The sequence below is a fragment of the Echinops telfairi genome, unplaced genomic scaffold (genome assembly GCF_000313985.2).
Source record: "Echinops telfairi isolate 266 unplaced genomic scaffold, ASM31398v2 ScPeMD7_6080;HRSCAF=6971, whole genome shotgun sequence".
NCBI lineage: Eukaryota > Metazoa > Chordata > Mammalia > Afrosoricida > Tenrecidae > Echinops > Echinops telfairi.
Genome location: NW_022109980.1, coordinates 82763 through 109516, shown reverse-complemented (window position 1 = coordinate 109516; position 26754 = coordinate 82763). Strand labels below are relative to the sequence as shown.

General features: G+C 47.5%; 1 pseudogene; it reads right to left on the bottom strand.

Moving 5' to 3' along the window:
* Positions 1-403: 403 nt before the first annotated feature.
* LOC101644504 lies at positions 404-23697 on the bottom strand (annotated as a pseudogene).
* Positions 23698-26754: the final 3057 nt, after the last annotated feature.

The following is a 26754-nucleotide window of genomic DNA, read 5'->3' as shown; positions in this document are numbered from 1 at the left end:
AGACTCAAGTACTCCATTGGAACAAGTACATCCAGACTCCATTCCACCTCAGAGATCACGTACACTGGCCAGATGGAATTACCTTGTCCTATCTTAGTTACACATCGGTTCACATCAGTTTGCTCTGCATTCCATGCATTTTGTTGGTGTTTTAAATCCTCTTGTACACTATCATCATAAAAGAGTTCCCAAAAAAGGCACATACTCAGAGGAGCAAGTCTTATACATGTATTTTCCCCTTTGGTTACTTTTGGCTAGTGGCGGATCACCAGGGATTGAGAGGGAGGTTTGGTGGCATTTCTATGGGCCATCTTCTTTCTTGGGGCTCAGGGACAAAGGTGAGGGAGGAAACATTCTCTCTTTTTTTAAACATGTTGACAGGTGGGCACAATTCTTTAGCTCTTTAGGGTGAGTATCCTGCCGACATTCTCTGCATAACCATAAGGATGATCCCACCAATGAGACATACGGCTATCAAGATCCCCAATATGATGCCAACGAGGGTTGTTGACAAACCATTTTTCTCTCTCTCTCTCTCTCAATCATTTTATTGGGCACTGGTATAACATTACAATCCATACATGCATCCATTGTGTCAAGCACATTTGTACATTTGTTGCCATTATCATTTTCAAAACATTTTCTTTCTACTTGAGCCCTTAGTATCAGCTCCTCATCCCCCCCCCACCCGCTGCCTCCCTCATGAAGCCTTGATAATTTATATATTTTCCTTCATGTCTTACACTGACTGATGTCTCCCTTCACCCACTTTTCTGTTGTTTGTCCCCTTGAGAGGGGGTTATATGTACATCATTGTGATCGGTTCCCCCTTTCCCCCCACCCACCTTCCCCTTCCCCTCCTGGTATTGTTACTCTCAATATTGATCCTGAGGAGTTTATCTGTCCTGGATTCCCTGTTTCCAGCTCTTATCTGTACCTCTTTACATACTCTGGTCTAGCTGGATTTGTAAGGTAGAATTGGGGTCATGATAGTGGGGGAGAGGAAGCTTGGATAATCCTTGGATCACATTAAAGAACGAAAAGAATGTTGTATGTTTCATCGGTGTTATACTGCACCCTGACTGGCACATCTCTTCCTTCTGACCCTTCTGTAAGGGGATGTCCAATTGTCTACAGATGGGCTTTGGTTCTCTAATCCGCACTCCCCCTCATTCACAATGATATGATTTTTTGTTCTTTGATGCCTGATACCTGATCCCATCGATACCTCTTGATCACACAAGCTGGTGTGCTTCTTCCATGTGGACTTTGTTGCTTCTCAGCTAGATGGTCGCTTGTTTATCTTCAAGTCTTTAAGACCCCAGACACTATATCTTTTGATAGCTGGGCACCATCAGCGTTCTTCACCACATTTGCTTATGCTCTCATTTTGTCTTCAGTGATCGTGTCTGGAAGGTGAGCATCACGGAATGCCAGGTTATTAGAACAAAGTGTTTTTGCATTGAGGTAGTACTTGAGTAGAGACCCAATGTCTGTTTGCTACCTTAATACTAAACCTATAAATATATGTACATAGATCTATTTTCCTATCATTACATAAAAACATATTTACATATGTACTTGCCTGTATTTAGGCCTCTATGAATGCCCTTTCCCTCCTAGTTGTTTCCTCTATTTCCTTTTACTTCCCTCTTGTCCCATACCCATGTTCAGCCTTCATTCAGGTTTCAGTAATTCCTCTTGGTTACATTGCCCTTGATCAAGCCCCACCAGGAATCCTATGACCTCCTCAACATAGATTTTAGATCACTTGTTGTTCCCTTGTCACTGGGTTTGTTAACACCCACTTCCTCCCCCTGCCCCCTCTCCCATGTGTCCCCAGAACCGGAACCATCAGTCCCATTGTTTTCTCCTCTGGATTGTTTATTCCACCTATCTTATCTACATAGACATACAGCGACAATAATCACAAAAACAAGACAGAGCAAAAGAAAACAAAACAACAAAAACTACAAAAAAGCCGATGACAAAAAAAAAAAGCCTACAAATAGTTCAAGATCTATTTGTTGACCTTTTGGAGTGTTTTCCAATTGAGTCTGATGTGGTGCCATGCCCTGGACCCAAAGTCAATTTTTGGTATTCCCCCAGGACTTCATTGCTTTGCTCCCCTTGCTGCTCTGTTGTATGCCGTTAGTGTTTCCCCCCAGAGAGGTGGGGTCAAATGGGCACAATTCCTTCACTGTACCTCCAATGCTGTCCCTTGAAGCACTATGGGTCAGTGAGGGACACCATGTCTCGTGGTAGGACCAGCCCTATGGTCCTCTCTGTGCATTGGCTGCTCTGAGCAGGAATATTGCCCTCAGGGCTTGGTGGGCCAGGATGTGTTCCACTCTCCTTCCTTCTTCTGTTTGCTCCTGTCTGCTCTGATCAGAGCTGTAGTTTCAATGCTGTCCTCTGAAAGTGAATTCTTCTGGGGGAGAGGGGGCTTCCATGTAGTTGGGATTGGGGCCGGCCCACAGACCTCTCTATTGCAAACCATCTTACTCAATGATTGTGTTTCTACACTCACTTTCTCCCTGGAGTAACCTGTTACCACTTTTGGAACCTGTGGTACTCTGGGGGTCTCCTTGGTCTTGGACTATGCTTCCAGAGGCCATCAGGTGGTTCTTGATATGGTTGTGTGTCTCATCATCTATACTTGTTGGCACCAGAGCTGTCAAGTCAGTGGCCTCATGTGGCTCTTCACTGGCACGTGGGGTCACGGTGGTATATTCTGCACCCGGAGTGGCGGTGCCATCTTCTGTATCTTGGGTCACCTGGCCATCTTCTGAACCTGGGGTCACCATGCTATATTCCATATCTGGAGTCACCTGGCCATCTTCTACCCCTGGGGGTGACTATGTCTTCTTCTGGGTGACTCGTGGTGGCTCCTTCACCCAGGAGCCAGAGTGAAGCACTTCCCAAGATGAAGAACAGAACTCACACATTCAGTATAATCTCTGGTGGATGGCGAGTGTCTGAGCTGGGTGAAAAGGCTTGGAAGCCCCAGGCCCAGGCTTGAAGGAAAGGAGCAGGGGGCAGGAATGTGGGGAGCTAAAAGGCCTTCTGTCAGTGTCCCCCAACTTCTTTGGCCTGAGGCATTTGGACTCAGCATTTATCTCTCCAAAGAGCAGGGTCCTTAAGGTGGTTCCAGGCAGAGGCGGGCTGGGACCCACCCACACCCTTCCCTCCCCTGGCTCCATTTGGCTGGCTTAAACTCAATGATCTTCAGGCCAGGTTTAAAGTTACAGGTCTGAGGGTGCAGGGGTGGGTGGGGGAGTGGGGTTGCTAAGTGCCTGAGATTGCGAGAGGCCCTGGGGGCACCTGCCTCCCGCTTTTTTCTTGATTGTGGTTTTATTTTCTGGGCTATTTTGTTATTGTTATTTCTCCTCTCTCTCTCTCATATGTTTTCCAGTATATTAAATCCAAGAGAGATATAGAGATAGTAACTGCATTAATGGCTTATTAGGGGCATGGGAGGAGAGGTTAGAGGGAATGGGAAACTAATAACATTTTATTCGTAAGCAGGGATAAAATGTTCTATGATCTAGAACTGACTGCAGTGATACTTATGTAACTTTTTAATATGACTAAACTATGGAAGTTTACGATATATGAATTACATAACAATAAAACGATTTAAAAAATCATTTTATTGGGGGCTCATACAACTCATCACAATCCATACATAAATCCATTGTGTTAAGCACATGTGTACATTTGTTGTCATCATCATTTTCAAAACACTTTCTTTCTATTTGAGCCTTTGGTATCAACTTCTCATTTTCCCCTCCCTCCCCCACCCTCTCTTCCTCACGAACCCTTGATACTTTATAAATTATTACTATTTTTTCATGTCTTACACTAACTGATGCCTCCCTTCACCCACTTTTCTGATGTCCATTCCCCAGGGAGAGGGTTATATGTAGATCATTATGATCAGTTCCCCCTTTCTCCACCTTTCCCTTACCCTCCTGGTATCGCTACTCTCATTATTGGTCCTGAGGGGTTTATCTGTCCTGGATTCACTGTGTTTCCAGCTCTTATCTGTACCAGTGTACATACTTTGGTCTAGCCGGACTTTTTATGTAGAATTGGGGTCATGATAATGGGGGTGGGGGGGAGGAAGCATTAAAGAACTAGAGGAAAGTTGTGTGTTCCATCGGTGCTACACTGCACCCTGTCTGGCTCATCTCCTCCCCGGGACCCTTCTGTAAGGGGCTGTCCAGTTGCCTAGAGATGGTCTTTGAGTATCCACTCCACACTCCCCCTCATTCACAATGATATGATTTTTTGTTCTTTGATGCCTGATACCCTATATTATCGACACCTCATGATCACACAGGCTGGTCTTCTAGCATTTCATTGCTTTGCATTTTCATTTATTGCCTGCTTTTATTCCCCACTGGATTAAACTCAGGGACCTGGTGGTGCAACAGTAACAACGTGCTTGGCTGCTAACCTAGAGGTTGCTGGTTCAAATCCACCTAGTCATTCTGTAGGAAGAAGATCTGTCAATTTGCTCCCATATATTATTGTTGCTGTTATTGTTAGGTGCCGTCCAGTCAATTCTGACTGATACCCACCGTATGTACAACAGAATGAAGCACTGCCTGGTCCTGTGCCATCCTCACAATTGTTATGATTGAGCCCATTGTTGCAGCCACTGCGTCAATTCATCTCAATGACCATCTCCTTTACCAAAAGTGATGTCTTTTTCTAGAGACTGATCTCTTCTGAGAACATGTCCAAAGCATATGAGATGAAGTCTCGAAGAATCCCAAAGATGGTGGTTTAGAAAACCCTGACCCAGAGTTCTCCTCAGCATGTGGGGACTCTCTGAGTCGGAATGGATTTTACATTGCCTAAAGGCAACAACAGATTGATCTCGGAGTTCCTGGGTGACACAAACAATTAAGTGTTCAACTACTAGAGCATCTCTCACTTACATTAGATGGTAAACCTGCAAAGCATCCTGACCCTCTACCTCCCAATATGTGGAGCTGTTTTTGTCTTTGTTTGCTTATTAAAATTTTCCAAATATTCATTAAAATAAAGGGAATAACCTATATTGTTAAACAAACAACAAGCGCCGTTTGCTGTGGAGCCAATCCCAGCTCAAAGCGACCCTACACAGGGCTTTGGAGCCTACAGATCTCTATGCGGGCAGATTGTCTCATACTTCTCGTGCAAGTGACCGTGGGTCTGAGCTGCCTTAACAAGCCAATGCTTATCCCACAGCACGACCAGGGCTCCCTTACTATATATGTACCACCTCACATTTCACTCCCATCAAGTCAATGTTGACTCATAGTGATCCTACAGGACAGAGTAAACTGCTCCTGTGGGTTTCCACAATTTATGGCAATAGAAAGCCACCACAGGAGTGGCTGGTGGTTTTGAACTGTCAACCTTAGAGTTGGCAGACCAGTGCATAACCACGACGCCATCACTTCAGGGCTTCTAGGATGTATGACCTAGTTTTATCAACTGTTGAATATTTTATCTTTTTTGAGTGGTGGTGGTGGTACATACTTAACACGTAGTATATGGCTTTGTATACCTGGAAAGCTTGCAGGTTATCTTCATAAGAGCACAGTACTAATGTTTTTTGTTTGTTTTTTACGGACTCCAATGTCTTTTTCTGTCCAATGGATATAATGCTAAGTCTTTTTCTTGGTGCCTAATGATAGTGTGAATTGGTTCCCAGCAGCATGCCCTTACCAGCCTGCCTGTGGGTTTCTAGAGCAACCCCTCTTCCAGCACAGTTCCTTCCCTGCTCTGCTTTCTCCAGGGCAGGAAGAAATCACTTGTGCTGCCCCAGAAACGGCTCTTACAATGGCAGGATGTGTATAGGTGGGTGGTATTGGTATGCTGTGTGGTCACACACATTCTGCCTAACCCACTGGCTGACCAAAAACATCATTCAGGCAGCTCGAATCTCCCACCATGATGATACCACGGGCCAGGCTTGAGAGCCATGGGTAGCAAATGGTCACGAGTTCTTTGTTCCGGTCAGATGAATCTAAAGAATGGGCCACCTAGAAACCCCACAGGACCAAGGCAATGCTCACCCAAACCTGTGCTGTCCTGCCATCCAACTTGACGTGAGGCTGGAAGATTTCAACCCAGGCTGGCACTAGCAATGACCCTTGCCCACTATGGGACCGGCCTTCGCTCAGGCTGTGCAGCCATGCACACCACCCTCTTGCTTGACCCCGGAAAACATACCTAGGCTCAGATGAGCTACAAGGAGCAAATGCCCAGCTTCAATTGTTCATTTTCTGATTCCCAGTGCACTACTAAATTCAATCCAGGACTACTTGGCCTGCTGTGGGTGAAAAAATATGGTATTTGCCTTAAATGTAGTGTTTGCTTTTTTGCTGAGGTTGCTTTCTCATGGCCTTTGAGTCAATAACAACTCATAGTGACTCTATAGGACAGGGCAGAACCACTCTTGTGAGTTTCTGAGACTGTAAATCTTTAGAGAATAGAAAGCCTTGTCTTTCTTCTGCAGAGGGGCTGGTGGTTTGAACTGCTGACCTTGCAACCAGCATCCCAACGTGTAACCACTGCACCGCCAAGGCTCCTTTTGCTGAGATAGTCAAAGTAAATGATAAATATCACACTTCAACCCTAAATAGTTTTGCATGTCTCACTGAGAAATATGGAAAATGTCCAGTGTGTCCACAATGCCATTATCCACACAGTAGAATTAATAATAATACCCATTATCATCTTATATTATGCTTAACTTTATTTTCTAAGTTCCAAGTGGATGGCATAAAAAACAAATAAACTCACTGCCATTCAGTCAATGTTGATTCGCAGTGACACTATAGGACAGGCAGAACTTCCCCTGTGGGTTTCTGAGATTTTAGCTCTTTATGAGAGTAGAAAGCTTCATCTTTCTCCCATGAAATCACTGGTGGTTTCAAACTGCTGACCTTGTAGTTAGAAGCCCAACACATGAAATGGCAACAAATGTTTGAAAGAAGAATTTTTTTTCTGTAATTACAAGTGAAACAGCAGTAGGATACTTATCTACTCAAAGGTATTATGGTTTTAGAGGTAATTTTTTAAAAGAAAAAGCTTTAAAAAGAAAGAAAAAGCTGTAAATAGATCAAGGTCTGATTTTTGACCTCTAGGGGTGTCCTCCAGTCAAGTCCGATGGGGTGCCATGGTCTGGCCCCAAAGTCTATTCTTTGCACTCCCTCCGGAGCTCCCTGCTCTGCTCACCCCCTGTTGATCTGCTACACACCTTTAGTGTTTTGCCTCCGTGTTGCGGCGTCAGACCTGGCCAATCCTGACACTGAGTCTCCAGTGTTTTCCCCTGTAGGGCCATGGGTCAGTGAGGGACGTCGGGTCTCATAGTGGGATCAGCCATATGGTCCACTCTGTGCATTGGCTGTTCGGAGCAGAGATATTATCCTCCAGGCCTGGTGGACCAGGCAGGATGTGCTCCACTCTGTCTTCCTCACCCTTCACTTGCTCCCGTGTGCTCTGATCAGACATGTCCCTCTCCCCTAGCTGCAGCTTCAGTGCCATCCTCTGAAGTAAATTCTTCTGGTGGAAGGGGCAGTTGTCCATGCAGCTGGTATTGAGACCAAGCCCTCAGAACCCTCCACTGGTTCCCTTCTCCATGCCAGCAGGCTGCATTCACATCCTAGAACACTGGATTTAAGTCTGGTCCCTCTTTCCCTGTGGAGACACAAACAATACCCTCCCCTTGGGTGGGTCAGTGCCCTATTCCCCCACCACACGTCTCTCTTTTCCCCCCTTTCCTCCCTCCCCTATTTTTAGTTGGCTACCATATGTACCCCTGGATTTGGTCTGACCCCTGCCATAGTACCTGGACCTCACCCCTGGAGTGTTTGTATACAGTAGCATTTTCCCCGTTCCACTTTTGCATTTTTCTTTTCTTTTCTTTTTTTATAAACTTACCTCAGTGGACACATGTTGTACTTGTCCTTTTGTGCTTGGCTTACTTCACTTAGCATAATTTCCTCCAGTTCTTTCCACGCAGCAATATTCTCCATGCATTTATCATGGCTTTTTAGCGATGCATTGTACTCCGTTGTATGTATGTACCACAGTTTTTTTAATCCTTTCATCGGTTGATGGAAATTTTGGTTGATTCCAACTCCTTGCAATTGTGAACTGTGCCGCAATAAACAATGGAGCACAGATGTCTGGCCATGGTTTGTTTCTTGCCTCTTCTGGGTATATGCCAAGTAAGGGGATTGCTGGGACTTATGGTAGCTCAATTTCCATCTGTTTTAGAAATCTCCAAATCGATTTCCCTAATGGCTGTACATACCTACAGGTCCACAACAGTTGATGAGAGTTCCTACCTCACCATGACCCCTTCAACACTTGTTGCTTTCTGATTTTTTGAATTGGCTCTCTTTGAGGGTGTTAGGTGGCATCTCATAGTTGTTTTAATTTGCATTTTTCATATGGCTAATGATCGGGAACATTTTCTCATACATTTATTGGCCATTCGGATTTCAGACTCTGTGAAACTCTGTTCAGGTCCTCCTCAATGGGCAGTTAGTTTTTCTCTTTATGTAAGCTTGCAAAGTATTGTAGATTTTAGTAATAAGGCCTTTGTCTGATGTGTCATTGCTAAAGATGTTTTCCCAGTCCGTGGACTCTCTTATTACTCTCTTGGTGAATTCTTTCGATGTACATAGGTGACTTATCCTCAGTATATCCCATTTGTCAATTTGTGACACCACTGTATTTGTATCCTTCCCTATTTCTGATAGCCTATGTATTCCCAGTGCCAAGGTTCTCAGGTTTGTCCCAATTCCCTCATTAATGGCCCTATTTTTTTTGGGGGGGGGGGGTGTTAGGCTTCCTTAACAGTGTGGTGCAATGTAGATGGTTGTCACAGCTGCCTTGTGTGGTGTACAGCACTCACACATAGGGCAGGCTGGAGTTCCCCCTGCTGTTTGGGTTGATTTGCCCTAGGCCGAGGGTAGTGGCCTGGAAGCCAGTAGTTGTGTATGATAGGAACAAGAGGGCAAGAAGAGGAGAAAGAGGGAAAAAGAAGAAAGAAAGATAAAAACAACAAACAAACCTGTGCTTGTTGAGACCGACTGCGGTTGGAAAGATAGAGTGAGTGATTAAAGAAAAAAGAAATAGAGTGGTAAGTAATGAGATAACTAAGACTTGATCACCTGTCTGTGGGGCTGGAGGAGTTCCAGCTCTTCCTAAAGGTAGTAGGGTGGTGTTCCCGCTTGATGTAGGGTTCCACAGAAACAGGGTGGGATTATTCTCGTAGGCAAGATCACACCAGCGGCTAGGCATCAGTTCCCACTATGGGACTGAGCGCTGGAATTCACTGATATACCTGTCTTGTGCTGTATGTAGCACTACAGCAGGGTGGGGTAAGGTGTTCTCACAGCCCCGTGTAGGGCCTCATCTGTGTGTAGAATCACTGAGAGAGAAGGTGGGCTTATTGGCCTATCTAGACTGCTGGCGCCCTACTAGATCAGAGGATTTTTTATTTTTCATTTTCCCCCCCTGGCCAGCTAGAATAGAATCAAATTAAATGGTCTCCCTGGCTTTGGGCTCTAGCTCTGTGTTCTGTTAGGAGCTTAGGCTTGCTTCAGCAGTCTTTGTTATGCAAAAAGCCTCCAAGCCCTGTAGCTAAAATCTGGCATTCCTTAGAGTGGGATTCTTCTTATGCTGATTTATGTTAAGGGCCATCTTCTACGTGCTCCTTGGAGCTAAGTAACAGGACTGGAGTATGAGTTTTTACCAATAATATATATTTCACTCTTTTTTATATTATGCTCTGATTTGGGGGCTGTCACGTTGACCCCCAGAGGGGGAGATCCAGCTTATTGGGGGGGGGTTGTTTCCTTCTCAGCCAATTGGAACTGATTCGCCCCCCCCCTGGACTCTGACTATCCGCCTGTTTTTTTTCCCACACCACGATCTGCCTCAGGTAAAATTCTGCTTTTTCTTTTACTCCAAATTATGGCTACCGCCCTCACCCCCCACCACTCCCCAGGCTATGAGCTCAAGGCAGCTAACAGCACGGGAGCTCTGGCGTGGGGTTCTCCTCGTGTATGGGATTATGTCCCCTTCAGGGCGTCAGCCTGGGAAAATCGCTACTTCTGGCCGAAAGGGTGAAAGGGCGGGAGGTGCTTTTCAGCTGGAGCCCGCGAGCCCAGCTCCCTGAACCTAGAGCGATTTAGAGCGTTCTTGGTTCACTTTGTGAGTGGAGGTCACAAAAAAAAAGTGTTTAGGAGAGACCCTAGTACCCTAATTCTAATTTCAGGACTCTACCACCCAGTTTCCTTCAACTTGCCCCCCCAATTTTCTGGTCTGGCAGCAGGAGCTCCGGATGGGTGCGTCTTAATTAGTCACCATGCCCCCCTCCACCCCGCTCTCCCCTTACTTTATTTCTTATGTTGTTTCTGAGAACATACACAGCATAGTCTCTCCATGCACAATTCAGTGACATCGAGTCTATTCTTCAGCTTATGGAACCATTCTCGTCCTCCTTTTCTGCTCCATTGACATATTCACTAGTCCTTACATTTCCTATCTAATGGAAACGTGTGATAACCCAGCCTCTTCGTGCACTAATTTGAATACTTCCTGTTAACAGTGAACTTCAATGTCAGTTACTCTGCTACAGGGAAGCCAACAGTCTTTCTTTAGGGAGGGCTCATTTCCTCGCCAGCAGTCCCTGGGTGGCATAAACAATAAAGTAAATGGTTATACACTAGGCTAACTAAAGGATTGTTGGTTCAAATTGATTCAGAAGTGCCTCTGAGAAAATGCCTGGCAATCTGTTTCTGAAAAATGACAGCCACTGAAAGCCCCATGAAGCCATTAAAAACTCAAAGGAGCACATCCTCCAGGAAACACCAGGAGTCACCATGAGGCAATCCTATTTTGAAATACTTTAGTCGCCAAAAGTTTGAATAGATTCTACAGCAACTGGTTATTGTTGGTTTGTTAATTTTATAAAAATATCCTCCTCAAAGGACACTAGTGTTAGAAAGGCTGGACCTTTACTTATTGGATATGTGCATGTCAATAAATATACACATGGCGGTATCAAAAGTGGTTTGATTCTTTTCTGGAGTTGTGGGATATGCTAGGGGTTCAAATCCACCATCCACTCCATGGGAGAAAGATGAGGCTGCATGCTATAGTCATGATTTCCAGCCCTGGGAACATAAAGGCATCTCTATGGATCAGAATGGACTTGAGGGCCATGTGTTCGGGGTTTTTTAAGTTCTTTTTAAAAAAATCTTCACGAGAGCAAATCACTTGGTACTTCTTCAGCGCATCCGCTAGATGAGACCCAGCTGCCAACCAAGCACGTATTAAGTCTGCCTCCATGACAACATTTTGAATCCCGATAGGTATCCCCGCCTCTTCTGGTCAGATGAGGTCTGGTGACCTGATGAAGGGGGCGGGGTTGCTGATTTTTGGTTCAGAACGGAGTGAAGGGGCTCTGCAAAGAATCAAAGATATTCTGGGAGGAGTTTGAGCCTCTTGGAGACCCGGACCTCTCCAGAACTAGCCTCGTAATGCACCAACATTGAGGCTTCCAGGAAGAGTTTCAGCCTCTAGGGTCTCTATGGTTGGGAACTGACTGGACTGCAGTGGCAAGGTGTACACAAAGGGGGGCAGGTCCGGCTGTGTGCAGAACAAGGGCTCCAACTTGGAGCTTAGCTGACCACTCCTGCTCAGTGGAAGGGGCGGGGCTTTGATCGTGCCCCTCTGGGTAGTGGCAGGGAAGGAGGACCTCTGAGTGGGTCTGTGAACTCTCTGCGCCCAGGCCACCATGCAGAAATAACTCTTCCCTCTAGGAATGCAACTGTCCCGATTGCCCTCAAAGTCAATGCACTAACAGGCTGTTGACTGGGTGCCACCAGCAGAGCTGCTGTGCTTCCCAGGGAGCCTGAAGCAGGAACTTGGGGGTTGAGAGGCCCATGGCCAGATGTCCCACGTGTTCTAGAGGTAGTCTGAGGTAAGGGCTCCGGGTTTTAAAGAGTGACTGGTTGTCAGGTCTGGGGGAGTCCGGCCCAGGGCTGAGGGTCTCCAGGACAAAAGCTTGTGGGGCCGCACCAGGTGCTATGCAGGCTCTGGCTTCACACTGCGTACGCGGCAGAAGCACATGTGACCTCAGGGTAGGGCCTGCGCTGGAGGCCTGCAGAGCTACCCTTTTCCCCACCATCGCCCGTCACCGCCCCCACACTCAGAACTGACTTGAGGGCCATGCGTTTGGTTTTTTGTTTGAATCTGTACAGAGGAGCCCAGATGACATAGTTCAATATGCATCGCCCTATGATGGCGCTACTCCACTGGAGAGAAAAGAAGCTGTCTAATCCCATAGGGATTCACAGTCACAGGGATGCCAACGAGCTGGTCCACTCTACATGTTAGTGCTGCGAAGGGTTGCAACCGGCTGGATGGCTGCGTTTGGTTTGGGTCTTATATGCTCGTGGGAACAGATCACCAGGCTTTTCTACTGTGGATCTGTGTGGGGATTTGAAATCTGGGTGGTGAGCATGGGGGTCTGGTCTCAGAGAAATTCTGGGACCCTTTAAGAGAGCCTCAATGTCCCTGGGACCAACCCCCTTCACAGATGGGCAGGTTCCTGCCCACCCCCTCCTCCCAGGCAGGCACCACTTCACATGTCAGCTAAGCTGTAAGCTTGCTCGGCACACACTGTGCTACCAACAAGCCCCTTCTCATAAGCTGAGCCACTGATTTGAGTGGATTCTGAATTCTTGCCACCCTATGTAATGGTGCAGAAGAGCCCTAAAAAGTTTCAAAAGCTGTAAATTTTTCTTGAAACAGATTGCCGCACCTTTCTTCTGCAGAATTAAAGAAGTCCCATCCACCTTAACTAGAGGTCGTGAGAAGGACAACAGTGGGTTGCTTACAGTGGGATCAGTAATCTTTGCAGGAACAGATAGCCAGGCAGGTCTTTCTCCTGGGGAGTGGCCTTCCAGTTCGAGTTGGCAAATTTTTGAGTCTGTAAGTCCTCATATGGCACTCCCCCAGGGCTCCTCATATCATCAGGGTTGAAACTGGGCAGACACGTCACTGTGAGTGCTACTTAGAACCCACAGTCACCGGACATTTCGTACAGGGCAGGGAGGAATGTGAAATGGCCCGACCACATTTGGAAACCAGTCCAGCGAGTCCTCAAAGGAAACACAAAGGTACTGTCATTGCTGTGCGCTTTCAAATTGATTCTGATCCCTAGTGAACCTATTGCACAGATGGGAGTTGCTCTGTGGGATCTCCTAAGGAGCCTTGGTGGCGCTGTGGTTTAGGTGCTCGGATGCTAACCACGAGGTTGGAGGGAAATGTCCACTAAAAACGTTCTTTTGTTTGTTGCTTTTAAAGGGCGAATTTCCAATGGCGGTAAAACTTCCCCCTGTCTCCTCCACAACGTCAGCCTCTTAGCAATGTTTCAGGCTGACATTCCAAAGGATTCCAGACATTTTAGCTCAGGGCTGACCCTCTCCACCCCACAATACCTACACGTAAAAGGACCACAGGGGGGCCAGGTTGTTGGCTTTACAACTGCCTTCCCCATCCATCTTAGTCTAGGAAAACACACCTCCGCTTCAGCTGGCTCCATAGGTGAGACAGGTAGACGCATGCCCAGATGGACAGACAAACAGGCCTGTGGTGAAACTGCCCCTCACTCCATGGCCTAGAAATTTTCAAAATCCTCCTTTTCCTCCGAATTTTAGCTGGGATTCCAATAGGTTAACTGGGGGTCCATAAACGTTGAGACATAAGAGCCAATCTTGTTCCTCACAAGAATTTAAAAATTATTCAACAGCCATAAACATATTTTACAGATGATTGAATGCACCATTATCTGAATGATATCCTTTACATGAAACTATGATTGTTTTATTTTCATTTTCAATTTTTGTTCAGAGCCACGTGCGTGTACCGAAAGAGCCACTTGGCTGAGGAGCCGTACACGGCCGGCCGAATCCATCCCATGTAGTTCAGGTCCTGCCCTAATTTGAATGCTTCTGTGTCCCACGGAGCCCCACCGTCACCCTGCCACACCACAGAGAAAAGTCTTTCTTTAGGGAGGAGAGCCCAAGGTGGCAATGTCAGGATGCCAATCCCCAGGTCCACAGCAGGTCTCTGAAGGAGAAAAGTGAGGCTCTCTGCTCCCATCCAGAGTGAGTGTCAGAAACCCAACAGGGTCAAGGTGACTCTGAATAGACGCCATCAGTGGGTCTGGGTTTTGATTGGAATCTCCTTCCTGGCTGCTCCTCGGTGGCATGCGCGATGAAGCACATGGATATGCACTTGACTCACAAACAAAGATATTAGCAGTCCAATCCACTCAGAAGTCCCTCAGAAGACAGGCCTGGCACTCTACTTTCAAAAGATGAGAGTCCGTGAGTCTATTTTAAATTCCATGGAGCCCAAGACGTCTGGGTCTTTATGAGGCACATGGTGATTAGTGTTTGTTTGTTCTAAACAGCCTTGCTAAGGGATACCAGTGTTAGAAAGAGAGAACGTCCACGCTTGAACTTGTGCATGTCTGCTCGTGTGTGAGGTAGTAAGAAAAGTGGCTGAATGTGTAGTTGGTGCTGAGGGACAAGCTTGCCGTGCTGACTGAGAGATCGGTGGTTCAAACCCAAGTCACTGGGCTGGGAGAGGTGACTGTGTGACTCCATGAAGATTCACAGTCCCAGAAGCCTTTCTAGGCTCGCTATGAGTCAGATCCAACTGAGTCTTCTTTCCTTCCTTCCTTCCTTCCTTCCTTCCTTCCTTCCTTCCACCCACACCACGGGGTTCCAGCTGCCAATGTTTAGTTTGTCAGCCTAGCCCTTAACCATTAAATCAAATGCTCCATGAAAATATTTGGGTTCCACGAGATATGGACTCATCTTGCAGACCAAGCCGGGTGAGCCCTGGAGGCTCCTTCAGGCTGGAAGGTCGGGGCCTCTGAGGCTGTCCCAGGACAGGGGACCCTGCTCTGGGCTCCCGGCGGGGCCGGCGTGCCCGATGCCATGTCCTCACACAGGCTCTGGGTCCAGGGAGCCCACTATTGCCATCCTCCCTGCTTCTGGTTGAGACGGGGTGGGGGCGCTTCTTTATCTTCATGGAAGAATGGTGTGGCAGTCAGCATTGGGACAGATTCACAGCCCTGGAAGTCAATGGGGCAGCTGCACCCCGTCTGTCCAATGAGGGCACTGTGACTCCCGGACCATGGCTGCAGCACAGAGAAGGGGCTGGTGGGAGCGCGCATGTGCAGGACTGGGACTCCAATCTGTTGCTCAGCCTATACGTGAGGTTGTTTTTGCCTGCCAGGAGCAAGGGCTGGGAGGGAGCCCCTCCTGAGGGAGCCCCTCCCGCGGACTGTGTCCCCAAACTTCTCTGCCCCTAGGCAGCCATGCTAACCACCCAGACTTCAAACCACGAAGCAGATCCACCGGACCCGGGGATCTTCTCCGGTAAATTGTCCAAACCCAAACTGAACCCACTGCCGCAGAGTGCTTTCCAGCGCAAACCATCCCTTTGTGAGAGAGGACCAGGGCCCCTCAGAGTATTTCCAGGCTGGAATCTAGTCCTGGTGACGCGATGGGTTAAGTATCTGGCCTTGACGCGCCATTTCCTTCCTTTCAAATACAGTAGCTGTTTTCCCATACCAAGGGTTGCAAGCGTCTGACATCCTGAGAGCCGTCTACCTGATCCTATTGGGTCAGAACCAACGAGATGGCAGTGGGTTCAGAATGTTCACGAGAGCAAAACCCCAGGTCTATACCCCCCCTCAACCCCCCCCTCCCCCCGCAGTCGCGTTGCAGTTCATGCTGCTAACCTTTCGGTGACAGCGACCCCTTAAGTAGCACTACCCCAGGGCCCCTCACACCCACGAAGGTGCCTTTAAATAAAAAGACACTTCGGTGGGAGCGCTGTGGAGAACGTGCACACGCCGGCGTGTTGTACAGCGTGGGAGGGATGCAAAATGGCGTGGCCCCGTGAGGAAAACAGCCCGGGGACTCCTCAAAGCTGAAACACCAAGTTCCTGTTGCCCTGAGGGCGACTCATTTCGGTAGTTTCAGATCCGTAGGGAACCTATAGCATACAGGTGAACTGCCCCAAAGGCTTTTCTAACGAGCCTCGGCTGCGCTGGGTTCCACACATTCGGTTGGGAACCCTGAGGTCAGAGGTTCAAACCCACCCTTCATTCTGCAGAACAAAAATGAAGGTGTCTCCTCCCATATAAATCAGTCTCAGCGACCTTATATAGGTTTCTATGTGTTGCAATCTACTTGATGGCAGAGGATATAATAGGTAGCATCCCAAAAGTCTGCAGAGCTGCTGGTGAATTCCATGCTGACATGTATGTTAGCTGTCAAGCGCTGTAACCAGTGTGCCACCAAAGCACCTTCAATTTACCATAAAACTGAATTTATATAAAATATGAAATGAAAACAACCAGATTTCCATAGAGTCTGTCCCAACTGACAGCACCCCAGTGTGTGTCAGAGTACAACACCCTCCATGGGATTCCCTTGGTAGATGACCAGGCCTTTCTTCTGCAGTGCCTCTGGGCAGGTTTGATTTGCCAGCTTCTCATCAGCAGGTGTGGCGCAGTGATCCAGGATGGATGCGACAGGTCCTGTTCCTTGATGTGCTTCACCTAGCATGGCCCAGGTATCTCCTAGCAGGTGAGAGTCAGTGCCTGTCAAACCCAGCAAGTTGCATCCACTTACATCAGAAGGAGGGCCACGCAGCACATTTGAGAAGTGGGGTGAGATGGCAGCTGGGGGGGTGGGGGAAGGCGATTGTCAGAAAGCCCAGGAATTGTCTGTGGCCCACACACTGGACAGCGACTTCTTTCTCTGTAAGAAGCATCATCCCTTACACCATCCCTTTAGGATGTGCCCCCCTCTCTCGCGCAGGAGTGAGGAGCGACATCTCAGAACCAAGGGGTTTCGCTTGACTCCAGCATGATGCTAATTCCAAGAGAGAGCCCCGTGCAAAGCTGGAAAGTCATTCTATTAAAAGGGCAATAATATATAAATCAATTCCCTGACATTTTAACCTTCCATCTTTCTATAGTGCAATGCCAGCTCTAAAGGCAACACAGGCAAGATATGACAAAAATAAAAATTTATAAATTATCAAGGGCTCAAGAGGGAGGGGGGAGCGGGGAGGAAGGGGGGAAAATGAGGACCTGATGCAGGGGGCTTAAGTGGAGAGCAAATGTTTTGAGAATGACGAGGGCAAGGAATATACAAATGTGCTTTACACAATTGATGTATGTATGTATGTATGGATTGTGATAAGAGTCGTATGAGCCCCTAATAAAACGATTAACACCCCCCCCCCCCCCACCAAAATGCACAAATAAACAACTCGGTTACCATTAAATGTGTTCTGAGTCACGTCGCCCCATGTGGCTCAGAGAAGAATTGCAATTCAGTTGGTTTTGACTTGACTTTTCTGAGGCAGATCACCAAGGCCTTTCTTCTGCAGTGCCTCCGGATAGGTTTGAACCGCCAGCCTTTCCATAGTAGCCCAGCGATTAAACTTTGCCACCACCCAGAGACTAGGAGTGGAGTGCAGTGGAACCTTCAAAAATTAGACTCTCCCTGAGGCCAACCCTGTCCGAAAAGGAAACTCAGGTATCTCCACAGAACAAGAAAGAGGCCTCCCTGCAGCCTCTACTGTTAGGGAGATAGATAACTACCAGGAGGATTTAAAATATTCCTGGAAAATGGAATTCAAAGACAGGGGAAGACAGTGTGCAATAGGGCAGGGTTTGGCTAAAAGTGATGGAGGCAGGGGAAGATGCTGGGAGGTTTGCAAGGGTTAAAGACAAAAGAGGCAAATGCTGTCATAGACACCACCCTGAAAGACACCAGGGTGGGGTGACCTTTGAGAAGACCTGGAACCGTCTCAGCACCCAGGTCTCCAGGCTCAGCACTCCGACTCATAGAAGGCAAGTGGACTCTTCCCTCTACCCAAGAGCTGGCATCATGCCTCTCCTCTGGAAGGTGGTCACTTAGGGATGTGACTGTCTGGTTCACTCCAATTCGACCCCAAAGTCGAGTCCTCCGGCTGGTGAATCAAATGAAGCCATGAGCTAGAAATTCCTTCCACAAATGGAGGAGCCACAGGCCTTAAAGATGGAACATGCAGCCACGATCATCGGCAAAGTAGTGTGTCTTCGAGTTCATTCCCGCTTCAGTGAGCCCATGGGACCGACTAGAACTCCCCACAGGCTTTCCAGGCCTGTCAACTTGAGGGGAGCAGATCACTTGCTCTTCTCTTCTCTCAGCTGCCCGTTTTGCTGAGGACCTGTGGAGGGTTTCTATCCTTAACCTTGCCTTGAGTGCTTTAATCACTGTACTCTTGTGGTCTTAAATTAAATCTAGAAGAATACTGCAAAGAACAAGGCAGAAACACATCAGGTACAGTGCATGAATGAGAGCTGAGTCATGGGCCCCCGTGTGGTTCACAGTAGAATTGCACTCCATTAGCTTTCCATGGCTGTGATGTTCTGAAGCAGATCCCCAGGCCTTTCTTCTCCAATGCCTCTGAGCAGGTCTGAAATGCCGACCATTCAGTTAGTATCCCAGCGCGTAACCAATGGCACCACCCATAGACGAGGAGCATTGGACAGGAACACTTGCAAAAGCTGGAACCCGTGTAAAGCAAAAACTGTCAGAGAAGGAAACCTCAAACATTGCCACAAAAACAAGTAACAGAGGAGCGGTGAGTCTGCCACTGTCAAAGACAGAACACTAGCAAGTTCTGGAAACACGGGGCAGTCCCATCAACGCTCTGATCACAAAGGCAGGGTTACAATCCAAACAATTCCTGGAAAAATGAAATTACTAGAATATGTCTCTTAGCGACCCCATGGGAAACAGTCAAATTATCCCCTAGGCTTTTCTAGGCTGCCATCGTTACAGCAAAGGATCACCAGGTCTCTCTCCTGGGGAGCAATTCTAGGATTTGAATTTTTAACCTTTCAATGCCAACCAGGAAATAACCATTACTCCACCATGGTGCCTTCAACCCACTCACTAAAACCCAAGCAAGTGCCACCCAGTGGCTTCTGCTGTGTACTACAGTGTAGCATGGCCCCATCAGATTTTCTAGGCTGGAACCATGATGGAGGAGGCTGGAGACCTGGTGCAGTAAGCATTGCCCTGCTCCTGCAAGGTCCGGGGATGAACACCACTGGCCACTGCACTGCAGAAAATGAGGCTATGTAATCCCGAAAAGATTCACAGTTATGGAAACCGAGTGGACCTGTACTACTACTCTGGAATTTAGAGTGTCTAAGGCAGATGGAATTGTAATGGGATAGGATTGTATCTATGCACATTCAAGGAAATCCAATCAGTACAATTATTCAAATTTATGTGCCAACCAGATTGTATCTATGCACATTCAAGGAAATCCAATCAGTACAATTATTCAAATTTATGTGCCAACCACAAAGCTGGTGATGAAGAAGTTGAAGAATTCTGCCAATGTCTTCAGTGTGAAGTAGAGGAAGCACAAAATAAGGATGCATTGATAGTTTTTGATGACTGTCATGTGAAAGTTTGAAATAAAGAGGAAGATGCAGTAGTAGGAAAATATGGTATAGGTGACAGAAACCAAGCCAAAGAATGTACGATAGAATTATGGAAGACCAATGACTTATCCATAGCAAATACATTTTTTTCAACAGCGCAAAAGATGAGTTATCCAGATGGAATACACAGAGAGCCAATTGACTCCATCTGTGGGGAAGGGTGCCGGAGAAGCTCAACATCAGAGCCAAGGGCTGACCCTGGAACAGACCATCAATAATTCAATGTAAGTTCAAGTTGAAGCTGAATAAAATGAGACAAGTCCATAAGAGCCAAAATACAAACTTGAGTCTATACCGCCTGAATTTCCAGAGCACCTGAGGAACAAATTTGATGGTTTGAACACGGATGACTGAGGACGCGATGAGCTGTGAGATGACATCAAGAAGTTTCACATGAAGAAGGCACACGGTCATTAAAAAGACAGAAGTGAAAGAGAAGATCAAAGTGGATGTCAGAACGGACTCTGAAACTCGCTCTTTTTCATAGAGCAGCTAAGGCAGATGGAAGAGATGATGAAATGAAAGAGCTGGACAGAAAATTCCAAAGGGCAGCTCAAGAAGACAAAGTAAAATATTATAGTGGAACGTGCAAAGACCTAGAGTTAGAAAACCACAGAGGAAGCACATATCCACTCAACATTGTGTAAACCGGATGAACTGAAGGAAAAGTTTGAGCCGTGAGGGAGAAGATTCAAAGGTTCTATGGGCAAAATATTGATTAATGCCAGAAGCATCACAAGAAGATGTATAGCCTTGTTACCATGCAGAATGCTTTGGGGAGTAAATTGTGGCAGACACAGGTTAAAATCTAGTGCCCTATCATTTGCTCTTCCTTATGACCCACCTACATTTGTTCTAGTTTTTAATATTTTCTGCTTTATTTTAGATGTCAGTTTTGATCTGTTTTGTTATTTGCTTGTTTTTAAGGTTGTTCTGTATGTGAAATCCGGGACAGGCAAATCTATAGAGATTGTAACCGCATCAGTAGTCCCTTGGGGCTATAGCAGCAGAGGTTGGGGGAAGATGGAGAAATAATAATGATGAGTACAAGATTGCAGGAAATGTTCTCAAACTGATTATGGTGTTGATAGTACAACTTTTCTTGATATGCTTGAAATATTGAGTTGTATGGTATGTGAAGTATATGCTAATAAAACGGTTGGGGGGAAAGACATTCCACCAGTTTAGTTGGTAGCATATGAGCAAGAAACAATGGGACTAAAGGAAGAAGTTCAAGCAGCAATAAAGTCATTAGCCCAGGTTCGAGGAATTGATGCAATACCAATTGAGACGTTTCTACAAGCACTCATTCATCCTTCCAAGAAATTTGGAAGACAGCTGCATGGCCAACTTTCTGGAAGAGATGCATATTTTATCCAATGCAAAGAAAGGTTTGGGTTTGATTTTGAAAATACTGTACACCCTGGAAGTCCTGGGTAACAAGCTAGCTCAGCAAATGATCATGCACTTGATTCCTAAACAAACGATTGACAGTTCAAATCCCTTCAGAGGTAGGTGCTGCAGAAGAAAGGCCTGGTCATATGCTTCCAGAAAATGACAGCCACTGAAAATGCAATGAAGCCACACTAAAGCCCAGAAAGCCCACTTAGGCCCTGACCCTCTTGGGTCACTGTGGTTCCAAATTGCCTCTAAGATATCTGGTTCTTATTGTTGAAAACAAACAGGAAACCTCCTTCATAAGGGATAGCAGTGTTAAAAGAGTAAAAGTTTACTTGTTGAACATGTGCATGTCTCCCGATGTGAGGGACATAAGAAAGGAGGGCAACAGGTGTACATATGTGCTTGACTCAATGGATGGATGTATGGACTGTGATAAGACTTGTACGAGCCCTCAATAAAATAATTTTTAAAAAAGAATAATGAGGGTCACAAATGTACAAATGTGCTTTATACAATTGATGTATGTATGGATTGTGATGAGTTGTATGAGCCCCCAATAAAATGACTTTAGAAAAAAAATAAAAAGAAAGGAGTTGGATTCTGCTTTGGACCAGGGGACAGGCCTGCTGTGCTAACGAAAAGGTCAGGGGGGTTCAAACAGTCCAGCCACTGTCTGGGAAAGGTGACTCTGTCCGATGTTATATAGGGTTGCTTTGAGTCAGAATCACTGCCAACACTGGGCTTTGAGTGTTCCATCTTTACCAGAGCAGAGCACAAATCTTGAGGAATGAGCTGCCAACATTTAGGTTCTCAGCCAAGCCTTTAACCAGCAAGTCAAATATTCCATGAAAAGATTTTGGTTCCCACCTGGTGTGGTCCCCCCTGTGGCCAAAATAGGGTGAGTCCTAGAGGCTCCTTCAGGCTGGAAGGTCGGGGTCTCTGAGGTCGTCCCAGGACAGAGATCCTGCGCTGGATGTGGAGCCGGCTTATGTGGAGCCGGCTTGTCTATTGCTGCATCCTTACACAGGCTCAGGGTTAATGACCCCACCATTGCCATCCTCACCGCTTCAAGTTTAGATGTGGGGAGGGGGGAGTTCTTTGGCTCCACGTAAGAAACCAGTGGCAGCTGTCAGCTCTCAGAAAGATTCACAGCTTTGGAAGCCTACGGTGCAGATCTGCCCTGTCCAACGCGGTCCTTAAGAATTAGAATTCACTCAAAGGCAGTGGGTGGACTTAAAAAATGGTGGTTGGTGGGATGGCGAATGTGCAGACCAAGGGCTCCAACTTGCAGTTTGGTTGACAAGTGAGGCGCTGCCTCCTGGGAGGAATCAAACAGGCAGGGCGGTGCGGCTTGTATCCAGGCCGAGAGCGAGCACCACTGAATGGTCCTGGGGAGGCCTCTGCACCCAAGGCCTCCGCGCTCACAGAGCGGCAACTTGGAGGTGAAGATGGCCCCCTCTTCCCAAAAGCTCGGAGCAAGACTCTCCCCTCTGAGAAGATGGTTCAGTCGGTTCACCCCCAAAGTCAGCACACCTGGTGGTTTGTTTATACAGAGTCCCGGGTGGCCCCACCGGAAACACCATGCCCCCTAGACACCTGGAATAAGAGCTTCGGGATTGAGAGGTACAAGGCCCAACCCGCCACACCCTCGAGAGCCAGTCCGAGGACTAGGATTTTAAAGAATGAGCCCCTGTCAGGTGTAGGCGGAGGGCTTCCCAGTCCGGAGGGCTCCGGGACCCCAGCTTGTGAGGCCACACCGCCTGCTGTGCAAGCTCTGTGTCCCAGACGCTGCAGAATCAAACTTGCCCACAGGGTGGGGCCTACATGGGATGCCTGCCGAGTCTCCCCTTCCCCAACTCGGCCCCCTCCCCTCATCTTGGTTCTCTTTCTAGCTCTCCTTCTGCTGCTGCTTTTGAATTAATAAAACTATCTTGTTTCTTTCTGTTGGACATTTATTAATCCTCACTGCTATGAAGTCAAAGCTGGCCCATAGCGACCCCTTGTGCTTTTCTGAAACTGTAAGTGTTTATGGGAGTAGGAAGGACTATCTCCAGCGCAGCTGCTGGTGAGTTCTCAATACCAACCATGCGGGTCATAGCCCAGTACTTAACCACTACACAACTTAACCACTAACCATAGCCCAATACTTAACCATTACGCCACTTAACTACTAACCATAGCCCAATACTTAACCACTACACAATGCCGACCATGCGGGTCATAGTTCATAGCCCAATACTTAACCACTACACACTCCTGTCTACAGTCCCTGTTCTCGTCGGGTTATGTGCCTTCCATTACATTCCAGCCCCAGTGAGCCCACAGGACAGACTTGAACTCCCCTCGGGGTTCCTAAACTGTCCCCCTGAGCAAAGCAGAGCAGAGCAGATCACAGCCCTTCTCCTCAACCCCTCCTGAACTGCCTCACTTCTGGCAGAGGTGCTAGCGCTTTGCCATCACTAACTTTTCACCAAGCAGGCCAACGCTTTCACCCCGTGTCACTGAAATCTTTAAAATCATGTTAAATCTGGATATTGACTAGAAAGAACCAGACAAAATCCAACAACTCAGTTACCTTGCACGTATTCTGCGTCATGGCGCCACCATGTGCCTATGAGGAGCCCTGCATGCGATTTGAGTGGCTGTGGCGTCCTCAATGCCTTTGAGTCCATTCCGCTGTGTAGCAACCCTGGGGAGGTTTAAATTCCCAACCTTTCAGGTAGGGACCTAGCACTTAACTCTCCCACTACCCAAGGACTAAAACTATGACGCTTTGGAATCTGCAAAACTAGAACTCTTGGGAGGCAAACCCAGTTAGGGGCGGAAATCCAGACAGTGCCTTGAAAACAAGCAAGAGTGGTGAGTCAGCACGTGTCCAAGGTGGAAAACTTTCATAACTCAGAAGCACAAGGCAGTGCCACCGATGCCCAGATCCCTGACGATTGACACTATGTATCTCTTATTGATGACAGAGTGATAATTACCTGGGGCTTCAACAATTCTGTGGAATGAAAAGGGAAGGGGAAGACACTGTGCGATATGAGGAACGATGGCCACAAATAATCAGACAGTGAAGACACTCACAGGTTGGGTAGAGATAAAAGCAACAGAGGCAAATTCTGTTAGAGGCACCCTGCCCCCAGCAATGTTGGGGATCCACATACGAATAGATGCTTGTATGGACACTCAGGCTGAGCCAGTGGTGGGGGGAGTGGAGGGCACCCAAGAATACATGTAGGTCCCACAGGATATCTGTATATGTCTAGTTCCCTTTGGTGGTTGCAAATATTTCCATGAATTGGATGGAGCATAGCACAAACCCCGCACTCACTGCCATGCAGGGATGCCAACTCACAATGACACTGCACAATGGAATAGACCTTCCCCTTTGGGTAATTGTTATGGGAACAGAAAGCCTCATCTTTGTACCTGAAGACAGCTGGTGGATTTGAATTGCTAACTTTGTGTTTAGAACATGAAGGCAGAACCAACATGCTACTATATTTCCCAGGTCAGATCCTCCCTGGCAGTCCTTGAGTGGATCAAATAATTCAGCAAAGGGTTATGCACTTGACAACTAACCACATGATAGGCAGTTCAAATCAAGCCATAAGTTCCTGAGAAGAAAGGCCTGGCCATCTACTTCCCAAAGTTGACAGCTATTGAAAACCCAAGAAGCCACTGGAGGACAGTGGTTTGGAAGGGAATGGCCCATCCACTCATTCCTCCAGCAAGACCTTGTCTCCAGGAGTTCTTGAACCTACTGTCCCCTCCCTCCAGGCACTGACCCTGCAGTGCCTGGGCTACCAGGCCTGTCCCTGGTCAGCATACCGCTGTCCTGAGAAAGACCAGGACCACATGGCCAACTCTGATTCTAGGATGCTTCTAGAATGATCCAGGAAGGGATAGGCCCACTAGAGGCTGCCATACACAGGTTTCATTTGGCAGTGCTTGTGTACACTAAGGAGACCTTGTGATGCAATGGTTTAAGCCTTGCACTGCTGTGTTAATCTGGGTACATTAGAGAAACCAATCCACAGAAACTTATGTATAAGAGAGTTCTATATAAAGGTTAAGTGCACATCAAGGAAACATCCCAACCCAGTGCTGCCCAAGCCCACAAGTCCAACATTAACCCATGTGTCTGACACAAAGTCCTCCTCCATCTTACAAAGCACACACAATGATGCCGACCGCAAGAGGAAAGCCGAGTCAGTGGACGTGTAAGCATCTCAGCACTGGCAGGGGTCTCCACACGGCTGTTCCCGCACCGAGGACTGCATCGGAGTAGTTCCATGTGGCTTCTCCTCAGGGATGTCTTGCAGGAAGTGAGCCTTGTCAGTTGAAGCAAGGAACTGGCTAAGGCAGCTGCACCGTGGTCCGACCATCAGAAAGCAAGAGACCCAAGAACTCTAAAGGCGAGGCTCACTGAGCCATTTATCTCTCCGCCCTTCAATTAACCCCACGTGTTTATCGGCCAGGTTGACACAATAAACTAACTAACTCGACTACGAACCCCGAGGTCAGCATTTATAACCCAGCAGTCACTTCTCCGTAGAGACTATATACTCCTAGAGAGGGGTACAGTCTGTGAATCCCTAAGGAGCAGTTGTACTCATCGACTCTATGGCGGTGGGGGTGTGGTGTCTGGGGAGTCAATGTGATTAGTTTTCAGTATTCAGACTGGCTTGAAGGAGGAGTGAATCCACCCACCCACCCTCCATATTTAGAGCCCTTCCTGAGATCTGGGTGGGGTTGGACAGGGAAGAAAGGCAAGGGACAACTACCAAGAGGAGAAATTGGGGAGGGAGTTTCTGTGTCTGGTGAGGTCACTCAGCAGCAAGGCCAGCAGGTTCTGGGTCAGAGAACTGGGAAACAGAGAAGCAGCTTGGAGTGGGTTCTAGGAAGGCGTTTGGTAGCGCCAGGTTCTGTGAAGCTACCCATCAACCTTCAGCTATTCCTCCCTCCCTGGCCCCCCACTCCCCTGCGCTTTCAGTGCCTGGAGAGAGAGTGAGACTGGTCTTTCCAGTCTGAGGCCTGGCCTGCTGAGAGACCAGCCAGAGCTGGAGATGCCCATACTCTGAGGGCTACTGTGTTGGGCTGCACCTCTGGGCCAGCCCCACACTCCATCTGCAGGCCATCTGCACACCCTGCACTCACAGCGCTGCCCTGCAGAAAAGGGAACTGAAAGCCACGGGTTTCTCTGCAGCGCATCCTCCTTTGGCACCACTTGTGCTCCTCTGCTGCACCGTCCCAAGAGCTAACCTTAGTGATCACCACCAGAGCAATCGAAAAAGTCGAGTGACCATCTCACAAACCCAGCAGGGCCACGGTGGGTCTGAATGGGAGTGGGTTTGGGTTTGGTTGAAACATCCACCCTGGCAGGCCCTGGGTGGCATGCAAGGTGGAGCAAATGTTGATGCACTTGATTCCTGTGGACTCCAGAACCATGAGGAGATGAGAAAGAAAGGGTGTGCTTTGAATTTTATTTTGGGCTATGACTCTTAGCCATCAAGTGTGAGATCTGCAGAAGGTTGTCTTAAAGCTAAAATGCAAGTGTGGATGTCTGGGTTATCTGTTGATTAGACTGAGCATAGATTTTTCTCCTTAGCAGGAATGACGTTTGCTGAATATGAAAATAATACTACGACGGGGGAGGAGGAGAGACTGGAGCACATCCTGACCCACTAGGCCAAATAGAGCAGCCAGTCCACAGAGAGGACCACATG